The following is a 14,714-nucleotide window of genomic DNA, read 5'->3' on the forward strand; positions in this document are numbered from 1 at the left end:
CAACCAAAAATACACTATAGGTCAGAGACACCTTTCCCATTTCCTTCCCCCCATGTACAGGCAGGGCAGGCAGTAGGAAAGCTTCACTGCTGTAACCGACCAGTGCCAAAACTCACCCCCCTGGTTTGAAGGCCCATGGCCACACCCAGGCCTCTCCCACTCAGTCCCGGGGGACCCCCGAGGCAGGGATGCCAACCAGGGAGGGCCTGGTGAGCACTGACTTCAGGCTGAGGCCTGTAGCAGCTATTTTGGGGCAGGACAAGGACAGAGACAGGATTAATGGAGCCAAGGCCGAGCCAAAGGCTAGGCCCAGCCCAGCCGTGCCTGCACACACCACCCCGGGGTCACCAGCACCAGCTGGTGCCGGTGCCCTGCAGGAGGGTGCTACCAGCCCCAGGGGCATTAGGGCACGCCCCAAAACCAGGCTAAAGCGTGAGCATCCCCTTAGAAGCCCCTGGGATGACCGCAGCCTCTCCTTCCTGGGGAGGCGCCTCAATAGGAGCGGGAAGGGCTCGACCCCGGTAACCGAGACGCTGCTCCTCCCTGTAAGCGAGGGGATCCCCCTAGGACATCCGCTTCCAGCAGCCCCCGGGAGACGGGATGCTGCTAGTTACCGGAACCCTATGCCGCCCTCTGCCACCTACCTGTGCGTAAGCAAGAACAGCGCAGAGGCCCCACCAATGCTGTGCGGAGTGAGACAACCCCACCCACTTCCCGCTCCACCGCCCTCCTGCTGCATATGGGTCGAGATACCGCGCGCCGCCAGGCGGCACGGTTCAGCACGGCACCCCGGGGCTGTGCTCTGTCTGGTCCCCCCTGCATCTCAGGCCCACGCCCAGGGCTGCACGCTGACTGGCGCGCGAGCGGCACGGCCCTGCGCCTGCACCCTGGGTCGTGCTCTGCCCACTGCTCGCACCCCCGAGCCCCTACCCAGCATAGCCTAGACCACTAAAGAACCAGCATCCAGGTACACCCGGACATGTTCCCCTAAGCACACGGCCGCCGTGCGCTCCCACTGCCCACGCGCCGTGTCAGCCCTGGGACACTGCTGGGAGGCGGGTGACGTCACTGGTGGCGCGTTGGAAGCGGTGCGGCCGGGTGGTGCCGCGCTGAGGTGAGGGATGGGACCACTACCCTCCTCTCACCCCGCCCAGGCTGGGGGTCCCTATGGGGCATTGGGTGCGGGGGCTAGCTGCTGGTGGGAGAGCTCGCAGCTGTGGTGTGGCCTGCCGCGTGACGGCCTTCCGGTGGGGTGCCAGGAGCCTGGTCCCTCCGCCTGCATGGGGCTGCACTGTCAGGCCACGGGTTGTGCTGCCCGGCAGACTGCTGGCTGCAGGCTGTTAGCTATGCCCCAGGCAGCAGCATGCCGTTTGCCTGTGGTGATATGAAGAAATTGTACGGAATAGGGACAATACATCAAGTGTAATTATATATTTACCCAAAGAATGTAGGTATAGTAATTAGATCACGTAACCATATAGTTTGAAGAAAATAACTAATGGAAGAAGTCTGTCTTTCTTTCCTCTAACAAGGGGCCTATTTATAAAGGATAAGAAACATTCCAATGTTATCCAGAGGGAGCGACTATAAGGAACAAGAATGAGAAACAGATGGTCGACAAGGATATATAAGTTAGCTCAGACTGATAAGAACACTGCAAACTTGCAAGACCATCACATTCCAGACAAAGGGTGAGAAGTACACCATGACGAAGACATATGGCCTTCCTCCCAAAGACCACTGCCCGCATCCCGAAGACCCCTGCCCACAAATCTTGGAAGAATTTGCGCAAGAACACAGGACTGATAAGCTAATTAGCATACGAAGCGAGAGTAGATGGGTTTAGGTAATGAGTATGTATATATGTTAATTGAATATTCATTGTTTTATTGTATAAATATGAGATAGTTCGTCACTTCAGGCATGCACGCCTGTGGTGGAGCGATCCCCCATGCATCTGCACGCAATAAACATACCTACTTTATAACTTTCAAGTTACAGAGTTTAATTCTGTACATCAGTGGGCCAGCCCCACAGCTGGGGTTGAGAGGTTTTTTGGCTTCCTTTGGATGGGTGTCCAGGTGGGGGGGAGCAGTTCCTGCCTTGCACACTCCTGTGACTTTTCCTTCTACTTCACATGCTGTTGTCTCCTCTTGTTCTCTTCCTCTCCTTGCTGCCTGCCCAGTGCATGCTTCCCAGATAGAAATTCCTCGCGTCTGTGGAAACAATGGGCCCCTGCTTTGCCTGGACTCTGCCCACCTCCCTTTCCTCTCACTGCTCTGCTTCCTGCTAGCTAGACTGCTCTCCATGCCATCTGGCAGGGCAGCCCCACACACCAGCTTCCTACTCCCAGGCAGCTGGCACAGCAGTCTAGTGGCTGGAGTCCGCCATCTGCCCTGGTGGTTGTTTTTTGTTTGTTTGTTTTGGGTTTGGTTTTTTTTTGTGGGCTGTGACACCTTTCAGCTAGATCTGAAATCTTAATGGTGCTAAAGGAGAGGCTGTCCTAGCTGGCAGCATGCCAGGGGTGTGGCACCTTCGGGCTTCAGTGGAATGGCAGGATCTTGCCTACCCTCAGTGGCAAAAAATCTGGAGCCCTTCCACATTCCCTTTCCTTCCTGCAGCTTTTTAATTCCTGGTGGAGCCTGGCTCCTGTGGATGGGTCCCAGTAGTCTGGTGGGGCCACTGGTGCTGCTAACAACCTTGTTGGGACAGTACTCATGGCCTAGTTGTTGCTGCAGGGCCCTGGCAACTGTTGCCATTACATGGGGAGATGTGGCAATTGAGGCACAGACTTTGCAAGGATGAAGAAAAGACCTTTATTGTTAGTTAGTTACAGCTTTTGTAAGTTTATACTCTGTACATGTGCTGCTAAAAGGTTTATTATTGGTCAAACTCTACTGTCCATGCACCCAGCTGCTGTTCACTATAGGCTACTCTCTGCTGTTCACGCTGTTTCCTTATCGAGGTTAGATCACATTCCTCTTTTGTCTCTGTTTCATCCAAGTTTCTATTCATACTCCCTCAAAGTTATTTACTTCTTTGCTGCAGGATCACAGCTGCACATTATCAATGTCAAACCCACTGTCTCCGTCCTCTGTAATTCCCCATTTTTGTTTTTCAAAAGCTTGCTTTAACATGTTATGGACTTTTCATTCCTTTTTTTTTTTATCACTTAATTACCAATTTTAGCTTTATTTTATGTGTACATTTGTACATTTCAATCAGGTTCACAAAATGTAAAACTTGTTATCAGCACATTTCATACAGAGGTCAACACATAGCTTTATGATTATTTGTAAGAACATGCAATAAGCTATGGAAATTTTATGAAAATATTTTAACAGAAACGTTTAATCAAATAAATGAGCATGAGAAACTGTGTTTGACTTGTAAATTCTGTATATAAGCTGCTATGAAATATTTCCTATCCCAAAAGGAAAAGATAAAACCTACTTAAAAGCTCTTGATATCTTAGAATTTGACAAGTGTTCCACTGTGCCTCCATTCTGAAGCATGGAAGTGGAAATTGTGCAGAACAAAGTTTTACTTGAAATAATTGTTCAACTGTTATTGCTGCTTTTCAAAGAACCTGAAAGCACACAATGAAAACTTAGAACTAAACAAACAGCTGAACGGACACATTTAGATCATTACTGGAATTAAATGAAGAAGTTAACTACATGTGGATAACTGGCTAGCTGAAAAAGGTCACATAGACATAGTCCAGCTGGCTGGACAAAAATGTACATCGCTCTCAGCTTATCTGAAGTAAAGCAAAAATACACTGTCCTTGGCTGTTTTTGTTACACAATAACAAGAAGATTGCAGTTGGTAAAGAATGTTGCAGGAGGGAACAGATAACTACAGAAGAGAAACTAGGGGTGGGCTTGGTATTTAGGCAACTAACCAATAATGAGCTTAACTTTTGTAATATGTATGATCTAATTATAACAAGGCATAAAAGATGACTGTAAGGGACAATAAACGAAGTCTGCTGATCACTCATATTGAGTGACTGTGTCTTCCCTCCGTCGCGACAACTACAAAAGTTTCTCAAAATGTTCTGGTTGCTTTGTGGGATTTGTTGTTGTTGTTGTTGTTATATACATAGAGAACTATACACAAACAGGGAAATTAAAAAATTGCTTAAAAAAAGGAAAGACAATAGTATACAGTATTTACAGCTTAAATGTCACCTTTTTTTTAAATTGCAGATAAACTGTTACATGACCATGCAGTACATCCACAACTCTGAATGAATACCTTTTTTTGCAGTGTAATATAGTCTTGTACGAACCATAAATAAACTATATGTTAAATTACTCTTCTCCATCACTGTTGTCACTATCTTTGAGCTTTGTAACAATGCCTAGGTCACGATCCTTTGGCTTAGGCAACTTCATCAGGTGAAAATACAAATATTTATTTCTAATACAAAGTTGCAGAATGCATTCTATCCACAAGACACTTTATGGAGAGATATTATGTTGCATTGTGTATGATCTATTAGAAATGAAAAAATGGTGTTCCTGAAAGAAAACACTTCTTTAGATTATTACTTTAGAACTGGTTTTGCACCTGCTATACTGCAAGAATACCCTAAGCAGTAACATATCTTTGTGGCCTTTGAGATATCTGTGTGATTACATTTAAACTTAACACGCAAGCTGATTTCAAGTATAACTCTAGGCACAAGTGTGGGAAACGGCATGCTGTCGGGACACAATCTTTCTCACGTACAAAGTGTCAAATGGTATGTTACTCGGGTTAAAGTCTAACATCTATGACAACTTCTTTTTCACCAAAGGATTTGCAGTTAAGTACACAAACTAATGCAGCTCAGCTGAAGTTTCACCGCTGCAACGGAGTACAGAATACTTTTCCCACTGACCTTAAAGGTTGTGGTGGTGGTGACAAAAGTGTGACAGATATTTGACTTATAACCCAAAACAAATTTTCAGCTGTGTGAAATTCACCTGTACACAAAGAACACTTATTCCTTCTGAAGCAACAGCTGAGGATTTGAACAGTCTTTTCACCTTGAGCTGTTCCCAATTTAGAGGTTAAAAAAAAAAGAAATAATTCAAAAGGTATTCTGTCAATATGCTGATGCAGTTGTATGCTAAATTCTGGTCACACTGAAATAGGGTTATGTTCTAGCATTTATATATATGTAGCACTCCATTATAATTTATGAACAAAATTCAGAGGTTCATTTTATATCAAATTGCTTGGAATTAGATTAGGTTGCAGTTGTCATCCTAACAACTAGTTTCCACATTTTACCCCTTAACTGAAGAACGCACATGATGAAAAATCATATTTCTAGAAACAGATAAGTAATTGAAAAAAAATATTCTTATGTTCACAATTGTTTTTCTAAGTCTTATTAAAGTCACCTTCTTTTGTTTTGTTGGTTTTGGGTTTTTAAATGCAGAGACATTTTATTGTGCAGAGAATGTTATATTTATATCTCTGAGCCCGGATACAAATTCCAGCTGTATGTACCACCAGGCTCAAGGCAGAAACCATTCATGCAGTTACATATCTTTTTTACTTTCCTTCACGATACCTAGTTGTTCTCTCATCTCCTGCCAGGTCAGACATTCTCCATCCTCCTCTCATATATCTCTCTTCAAACATTCTCTATCCTCCTCTCTCATAGCTCCCATCAGTAATGGTCAGACATTCTCCATACTCCTCTCACACATCTCCCCTTTTTTGTTTGTTAATTGCGACAAGGCAAGGCTTGTGTGTAGCTGGGTGACTATGACCTGATTTATGTTATGGTCAACTAAATGCTGAATACAGGAAAACAGACATGGGAGACATAAGGCAAACATCAATAAGGCGGTTAAGGCAATTATAATAAAACCTGAAACACTTTTGATCCACGGCCCAAAGTTTCCCAGCCGTGAGAAGAGACCAAAGGCATCTCACCCCTGGCTCTGCTGCAGATCTTTGTTTAAGGCTTTTAAGTTTTGTATGCTTTTGTGAATAGATTCAGAGTGGTCACTCAGATTCATGCAATACATCCCATCAAAGTCTTCACACCCATGTCCCTGTGCTAACAATAAGAAATCAATAGCAGCTCAGTTCTGTAGCGACGCATGATGGACAGAATCGACATCTGCTAATAAGCCAGAAAGAGCAGTGTTTGTAGCATTATGTTCTTTAGCAAGCTAACAGCCTAATTTATTAAGTGAGTTAAGAGCGTGTGCTATTCCTACAGAAGAGATTAGAGAAGCAAAAATGTGTTGCGCTGCATTTCAGAACTCAACCTGAGAGTTAGTCTGCTGTGAGTTCTGCGTTATAAACATTTGACACATGATGGGGTTGCGATTGCAAAAGGGCTGCAATGCCTGCTTGCAATCATCATTGGCATTATCATAGCTAGTTGTTTTAAAAGCAACCCTCAAGCTTCCTCATGTTCAACTTGTCATTGCAAAATATTCTGAAGCCAATCAATAAAGGTAGTATATTGTTATAAACGATATCAATTAAAACAATTTTATTTTGGGTTCAATCAATTTAGGTTGAGAAACAATAAGCAAAACCAGCACTGGGTGTGCAGAGAACTCAATTAGTTCCACCACATGCACACCTGAGTCCTAAAAGCAGCATCTTTTATGCCCGGATCTTGACCAATGTCTTCTTGCCGGATGTTCGTCCTGCTCTTTCACCATTGGGTCACCAGGGCACACCCTCTCCTCCTATTGGATCCTCTTTGGCACGCTTGTTTGAATCTCAGGGTCTTTGTCTCCTTTGGTGGGCTTTCCCTGGTGTGCTTTCCTTGTCTCCTTTGGCAGGCTTTTCTAAGACCTCAGGGGAAGGGGGAGCTTTTACATTGTCTCAAAGGAGAATCACACGTGCCCATTCATTACAATTGTGATACACGTTTTAGATTTACACAGGGTACAACAATTACACTTATCACACTACATTCTATTTTTGACATGAATCATGACCGCGTTTATCACAATATGACTGTTTAGGACCCTGCAAGACTGTGGTGAACGACTCACTAGAGGCACCCAGATTCCAGTATCTTCAGGTCTGCCTTAATAGCCACCTCCTTAATTTGCAAATAGGCATTCCTGGGATACCTTGCCTGAGTCGCTGAAGCGGCATAATTATTTTCCCCAGCCAACTGCTCATATTTAACAGCAATTCCCCAATTAAGGTTTTCAATTGAGGCCACTACACATAGCTCACAAAAATCAGATAACCACATTATATATTGCGTTGGAGTTAGTACCATGCGAAGCAATGACTTCCAATCACGCGGTGCAAGTATATAAGACTGCCATGCTTCAAGAAGTGTGGCAATATATTTGGGAGAAAAGGGACATGTGGCCTATCAAAAGTCACTCTTGCTTTAGCAGCTTGATATGATTAAAAGCTTTGTCTGCTCAGCAAGGCCGCAAGGTTGTGTGAGAAAGATACCTGTAACAAAGGAAACAGGATCTTTGGCAGTTAAGCAGGCAGAAAAACAGGAGCTGAGCTGGGAACTGATGACCGCAACAATGTCAACAATTTTAATGATGGAACTAACCGCTTGTATGCTTTTAACCAATTAGTATCTGTATAGCAGCGTGTGAACAGTGTATGTAACCAATAGAATTAAGGTGTGACGTGTGTATGAGTATTAACATTGTATATAAGTTTGCAGAAACTTAAGTAAAGTGGCTTCAACTAGGATCATATTGATATGTCATTGAGCCCGTGATTTTGCTCCTGCAAAGAAGGGACACCCGAATGTGGCTTTACATTTTCACATCGAAAATGAGTTTGCATTGAAAGCGAGGACGCAGGAGGACCTGACCAGAGGACTGATCATCCGGACTGGTATGGGGGAGTCGGAGGACGGCTCTGAGAAAGTTGCTGCAGCGGATCACCCAGGGAGGTGAGCGGTCAGGGGGGGGTGGGGGGGAGGAGGAAAGAGAAATGCGAAATAATTTGAGTAAAGAAGAAGAAGCAGTTGTAAAACTCCTCCAACATATTCTCTCTAAGAGAGCAGTTAAATATGAATCTCACTTAAAGCGATTACTTGCATGGAGTAAAGAAAGAAATTTATTAACTGGAGTAGGAATGGCTTTTGAACCATGTACCTGGGAAGCAATTGGAGCTGCTCTGTGGGATGAGATCAGTGATGGGTCTAAGGAGGCGAAAGGGTTAGCTACCCTCTGAAAGCTAATTAAATTGACCTTGCAAGAAATGAAGGCAGAAAGAATGGCTGCCTCATCGGCCTTTGTTGCCTTGTCTCCAAATACTGGAGCTCTTCCAAAAACTGCAAGTGGACGAATTAGTATTTTTGATGCTGTAGATCCGTTTTCACCAGCACCAGCAGTTGCTCTGCAAGGATTGGAACAATTCTTGCCTGCTACTGCGTACAAACCGACAGAACACCAACACTCCACATGTAACCCTAAGACTACAGAGCCTGCAAAATTATTGCATGAAAATAAGACTACAGAGCCTGCAAAATTATTGCATGAAAATAAGACGGCAGAAAAGACTCTGTCTCCACCACCACCCCCCCACCGCCAGACTCTGTAATCCAATTAGAGAAGAAGGGTGGCGGAGAAGGTTATCAAGATGATACCACGACTGGTGGTGCAGTCTCGTCTTTGTATCCTCCTTTACCACAAGCAACACCACCTACACCAGATGAACTTAATAATGAGACAGATTGTTTAGAAGATCAAGTATGACAGCTGAAAGAAAAATTTGAAAAATTAGAAGTGTCTCATCAGGAGCAACATGTATCCTTTAATCCTTGTCTACCACCACCAATTTACATGCCTGGGCCAGATCCGATACAGATGCCTAAACTATCTGTGCTGGACCTGGATTCTAGTGATCCCCGATATAAATGGCAGGGAATAATCAGAGATGCTTTAATTGAAGGTGAAATTATTCCAGCTGTTATTGCACCAGCTGGTAATACTCAGAATAACCAGTGGGCTCCACTTGATTGGAAAATTTTAAAGGAAGCAAAAAATGCCATAGCTCAGTATGGGTTAAAATCGTCTTATACTGATGCCATTCTGTCACATCTTTTCTCGGGAATGTTATTAGTTCCAGAAGATATTAAGCTTATTGCAAATACATTGTTATCACCGGCACAACAGGTTCACTTTTTCCATCATTACCAAGAACTCTGTGCTGCCGCTGAAACTGAAAATCGCAATCGACAGCAGGGGGACCCGTTGTATCAGGCTACTGCACAAATGCTAATGGAAACGGGACCGTTTGCTGACACTACCTGGCAGGCTCGTTTTGCGGTAGAAGTATTAAGACAAGCTCAAGATTTGGCTTTTAGAGCAATGAAAAGCGTGCCTGAAAGTGGTAAAACTAACCCACCGTATAGCACTGTTCGACAAGGGGAAAATGAATCATATATGCAATTTGTTGATAGATTAACCCATGCACTATATAAGCACCCAGATCTGTCAGCTGATGTGAAAGAGAAACTGTTACAATCTTTGGCTTTTGAGAATGCTAATCCTAGAACTAAGAGAATATTATGTAAATTACCAAAGGGTGCTTCTTTGGCAGCTATGTTGGAAGCTTGTGATAGAATTGGTGGTCCAGAAAAAAATGCAGCCCTCATGGCTTCTGCTTTTGCAGCTGCTGTCCAGCCTCTCATTCAAAACAAAAAAGGGAACAGAAATTCTACTTGGTTTAATTGTGGAAAAGTAGGTCATGTTAAATCACAATGTACACTTAGGAGGAGAGGTCAAAATGTTAAATTGAATGTTAAAACAAATGATGCAGGAGGTAAAATGTTAAATTGAATGTTAAAACAAATGATGCAGGAGGTATGTTTGCAGGAGCTTGTAATCAATGTGGAAAAGTTGGGCATAAAGGGGCAGAAAGCCCATCTAAATTCAATGTTACTGTGAAGAGGGTCCCCCGTGGAGAGTCGGCCAAGTCACAACAATCACACCAATATGGCTACATGCCGCGCTCACTTTATTAAACAAACAGGTCATATTTATAACTTAAACCAACCGCTCACCCGACTTTACACACAGGTGATTAGATAAAAGTCTCTGGGCCACGTGGGGGTCCGTGTCGCTGACTGGTGGGCATGCTGCAGGTGCCTTATCAGAGTGTGCTGATGAGAGTGTGTTGATTTCGTGGTTCCCATGACTTGCTCTGCACCTGGCTTCTTGTTTGTGCATAGCTTGTTTTCTTTCTCCCACTGCTTGTTCCCAGGACAATTTAAAGCTGCTCTGCAGCTTCAACTAACAGGCCTGGGTTGTCCAACCCAGACAATGGTAACATACGTCCTCGGTCCTTTAAAAATCCCTCTACATATTCCCCTTTTTCTTTTTGGACAACCCACGTCTGTTTCACAATAGATGTTAAACCTTTCTTCAAACAAGAAAATAAACAGCTAAAACCTAAGAACATTACAACAATGATTATAACAAAGCGTATTCCTTCCATCAATAACGTCTTTAACCAACCTGTTATCCCCAATCCTCTCAACCATTCATCAAAGGGATTATCATCAGCAAGAATATGCTTCATGTTTCCCTGCAGTCATGACAACTTCTTGTGCATAGATATGGGATGATCAGAAAGGTTCATGCAACACATCCCTTCAAAATCCTCACAACCGTGCCATTGTGCTAATAACAAAAAAATCTATTGCAGCCCTAATTTGCAATGCAGCATGCCTAACACTATCTACATCAAGCAATAACGAACTTAAAATCTGCGATGTAAGATTAAATTGTTTCTCTCCCCAGCACGCTAACCTTCGTGTATTCTTAGCATTTAATGCAGCCATTGCCCCCGGCATAAATATAGAGGCTAGGACATTTGCTGTTACAGACTGTAGATCGACTCGGTCATTACATGTTTCATCAAAGGTGCGCAGTGCCCTCCGTGATCTATGAGATTGTTGAGCCATTTTTAATAAGTCATATGTGGAGCAAAGAAAGTCAAATGCCCTAAATAACATGGTCCACCAACAGGATACAAAGGAATCCCTGGCCACGCTCTGTCCCCACATATCAGAAAGACTCCCAGTGGCAGCTGATAACCCCCTGATACATTTACATGGAAACCCCCAGTTTTCAACTCACCCCAAATAGGTGAACCGGTTAGATTTTGAAACCCTGTATAAAACCCCCGTTCACCTTGACGTGTTAGCCATAACTGCCATGGGTCACCAAACCAAATTACTCCAGTGCCATTCACGGGTTGAAGTGGTGATGGCATGTGGGTACAGTCTGCCATACCAGTTGCAGTTACATTAACATATTCAACAGGTACAACACTACCCAATAGGTCTAACTCCTGCAAAGGTAAATGATGTGGCTGATTTAAATTCTCAATAACTGTCTTCTGCCACGCTGCATTACGCATAGAAGGCCAAACATATTGCCCATTTGGACTCATACATGTACCATTCTGATTGGAAGCCAGATCCACTGTTTTAACATTCCAGAAACCATCAAAATTTGTTTCATTCTTTTGCAGGGGAATACCAATTAAACAAGTTCTAAAGGGGTTGTCTGCTTGCTGCAGACTTAAACAAAAGTCTGTTACTCCCATGATATTTGCCCATGTCACCCATATGTTTGTCCTAGGCAAGATGTCAAAAATACTTTGGCCAATGGGTAAAAAATTCATCAAGACCGTAAACCAAATCCACCACCGCTTAAACATGTTTAATTCTACAATTTCCACCTTTTTTTTTTTTTCCCCACATTCCACCCCACAAATCTGTGCTTTCACAGATTCTGATGATGTGTACTGTCTCCAATCAGCATGGCATTACACTAGTCGTATGCTTTCTCTTGCTTCATGCCCGGTTACTAATCAAACACATACACTCTTTACACCATTGACATTTCAGCTTTGGCTTACAGAACCGTTTTACCCCACATAGCATACATTGGCACAATACCCGCGGGTTACTTCCCATACAACATAGACAGTTCATTCTGTCTGCTCGCTCTGAGTCTTCTCTTCTGTCTTCTGATCTTGACATACAGGTCGCACAGACTTGCTAGGGACCCATATAGGTCCTTTATCTGTGGAGATACAAAAATAACCTCTACCGATAAATAACACCGGATTAGGTCCTTCCCATACACATGAAGCCATATTTTTATACTGAACATTCAAACCAGGAACTGCAGCTGTTTGGTTCCCTCGTGCTGTTTGGTGATGTATAACAACAGGGGGCCCCTCTCTATCCTCCGTAAGGGAGAGATAGTTTAAGGTAAACAACACCTTAGTCAACCATTTAGTTACATCGATGTCCTGCGATACTTTCTGTCTCTGAAGGTAATCCTTCAGGGTACGGTTTGCCCATTCAACAACTGCTTGCCCCGTTGGGGAGTGAGGAATCCCTTTAACGTGTTTAATTCCCCAAGTTGTCATAAACCTAGTAACTCGTTGACTACTATACGCTGGACCATTGTCTGTCTTTATTTCTACAGGTACTCCCATGACAGCAAAACAAGACATTAAGTGTCTCTCCACATGTAATGCCTTTTCACCGGTTTGTGCAGTGGCCCATATAAAATGAGAATAGGTGTCAATTGTGACATGCACATACTTAAGTGCGGTGAATGAAGAGACGGGACGCAGCTTGATGCAAGCAAATGTCCATTTATTAGTGATTTTCTTACAAATATATACGTTTCTACCTTCTACATATTACACACTGATTGGTTAAATCTTAAGCGTAAAAAACACTGATTGGTTGATATTTAAGGCACACCGTTAGAACAATAGGAACTTACTAGTTTATCTTGACATAGCAATGATTTCTATTCCAAGGTTAGGGAGTTTCTTTCTACGCGGCTTTCTTAATTACATATTGGCGCCATCCGTTCCCTTATCTGGCTACTTGTTTCTCTGTCCGTCTGGTTGCCTCCTCAACTGTGACGGCTCAGGGGTCTGCAGTTAGCTTGTTCCTTTGCTCCCAGGGCTTGTGCCCTACAAGTTCTAACAAGTCTCTATTCATCAGGCTATCAGTACTTGGACTCTTGTCCTTGAGGCCTTGTCCTACACTTAAGCTTCCCAAAGTCAGGTACATCTGTTACATCCATTTGCCAAACCTGAAGTGCCTTCAGACCTTTTGGGTTAGTGCCCACCCCTAAACCAGGTCCATGATGGCTACATTGAGGACAGGAGCGGACAATACCCTTTGCATCTGCTATGGGTATTTGATACTGTCGATGTAAAGACTTTGCATTCTGATGAAACATCTCGTGGCTGTTACGAGCTTCTTCAAACTTATTTGTTGGAGGAGTTATTGCCAGACAGCTGACTGCTTCATCAGCTCTAGCATTACCCTCGCCCAAACCAATGGTCCACTGGTGACTTCTAATATGCATAATACAAAATTCATGTTTTCTCTGTCGAAGAGTACTACGCAGTTGTAGAAACATTTCACCAAGATGTTGGTTCTTTGTCTCTCTCAACAAGGCATCTTCAATGCGCTGTACTACACCAACTACGTACAATGAGTCTGATACTATGTTTACAGGTGTATTGTTCCAGCTTCCCAATGCCCAACACACTGCTTTCAGTTCTAAGGTTTGAAGGTTGTCCCGTGGTTCACCGGTGATCACTTGTTTCTGCCACTAATTATCGGATTGCCAAACACACGCAGCCTTCTTCATCTTTCGTCCTGCATCTGTAAACACTGTTGGCTCTTCAACTGGTCTTTTTGAGCATAACGGCCTCGCAATCCACTGGTAATGTTCTAACATCTTCCAGAGAGGTCCTTTTGGCCGGTTGTTGTGTACAACACCTGTATAACCCATCAAGGCTTCCTGTATGGCTGTTGAATGTCTCAGGAGCCACTCATAATCATCACCACGGACCGGAATACTGATATCTGCCGGTTCAGTCCCATCAGTTTCAACAATCCTGTCTCTTCCTTTTCTCACCAAGGCCGCTACTGCTTCAGGGCGACTTAAAATACAATGTCTGGGTTGCAATGGCAAAAACAACCACTCTAAAACGATCTCCATATTCTCCCCCTTTTTCTTTTGCCATTGTAAAATAAGGGCAAAAGGTGAAGTGGCAACATTACAAACCAAAAAAGATAACGGATGATTCTCCATTCGGCGGCCACACCAGCCAGTCTGAATCTTGCGGGACACAACTTCTAGGGCAGCCCGCTGTTCTGGTGAACAAGTTTGAGGACTGTTGGCTTCGGTGCCGTGCAACCAGGATCGGAACGGTTGCAAATCATCGTTAGTGAGGCCAACTATGTTACGAACCCACTGTAGGTCTCCTAAAAGCCTTTGAGCATCATGCAGAGTAGTTATTTGTGTAGTAAGAGTTACCTTCTGGGGTCGCATCTGAGCATCCGAGATGAGCCAGCCTAGATATTTCCATGGGGCCGAACGTTGAACCTTCTCAGGCGCCACAACCAAACCACATGATAGAAGGTGGTCAACAAGCCATTTCAGTTGATCGTCTGAAATCCCTTGTTCAGCAGCCAATAAAATATCGTCCATATAATGATAGATCAGGACGTGAGGCCAACGTTGTCGTACTGGAACAAGTGCCCAATCTACAAAAGTCTGACACATCGTAGGAGAGTTCTTCATTCCTTGTGGTAAGACAACCCATTCATACTGTTTGGCTGGAGCGGCACGGTTTATTGATGGCAAAGTGAATGCAAACCTTTGCGTGTCGTCAGGATGTAAGGGAATCGTAAAGAAACA

The 14,714-nt window shown here is 43.9% G+C and overlaps 1 pseudogene; it reads right to left on the reverse strand.

Annotated features, from left to right (window-relative positions):
- Nucleotides 1-756, reverse strand: part of LOC129734890 (talin-1-like) — a 35,654-nt pseudogene extending 34,898 nt beyond the window's left edge.
- Between the last annotated feature and the right edge of the window lie 13,958 nt (nt 757-14,714).

Source organism: Falco cherrug, assembly GCF_023634085.1.
Source record: "Falco cherrug isolate bFalChe1 chromosome W unlocalized genomic scaffold, bFalChe1.pri SUPER_W_unloc_1, whole genome shotgun sequence".
NCBI lineage: Eukaryota > Metazoa > Chordata > Aves > Falconiformes > Falconidae > Falco > Falco cherrug.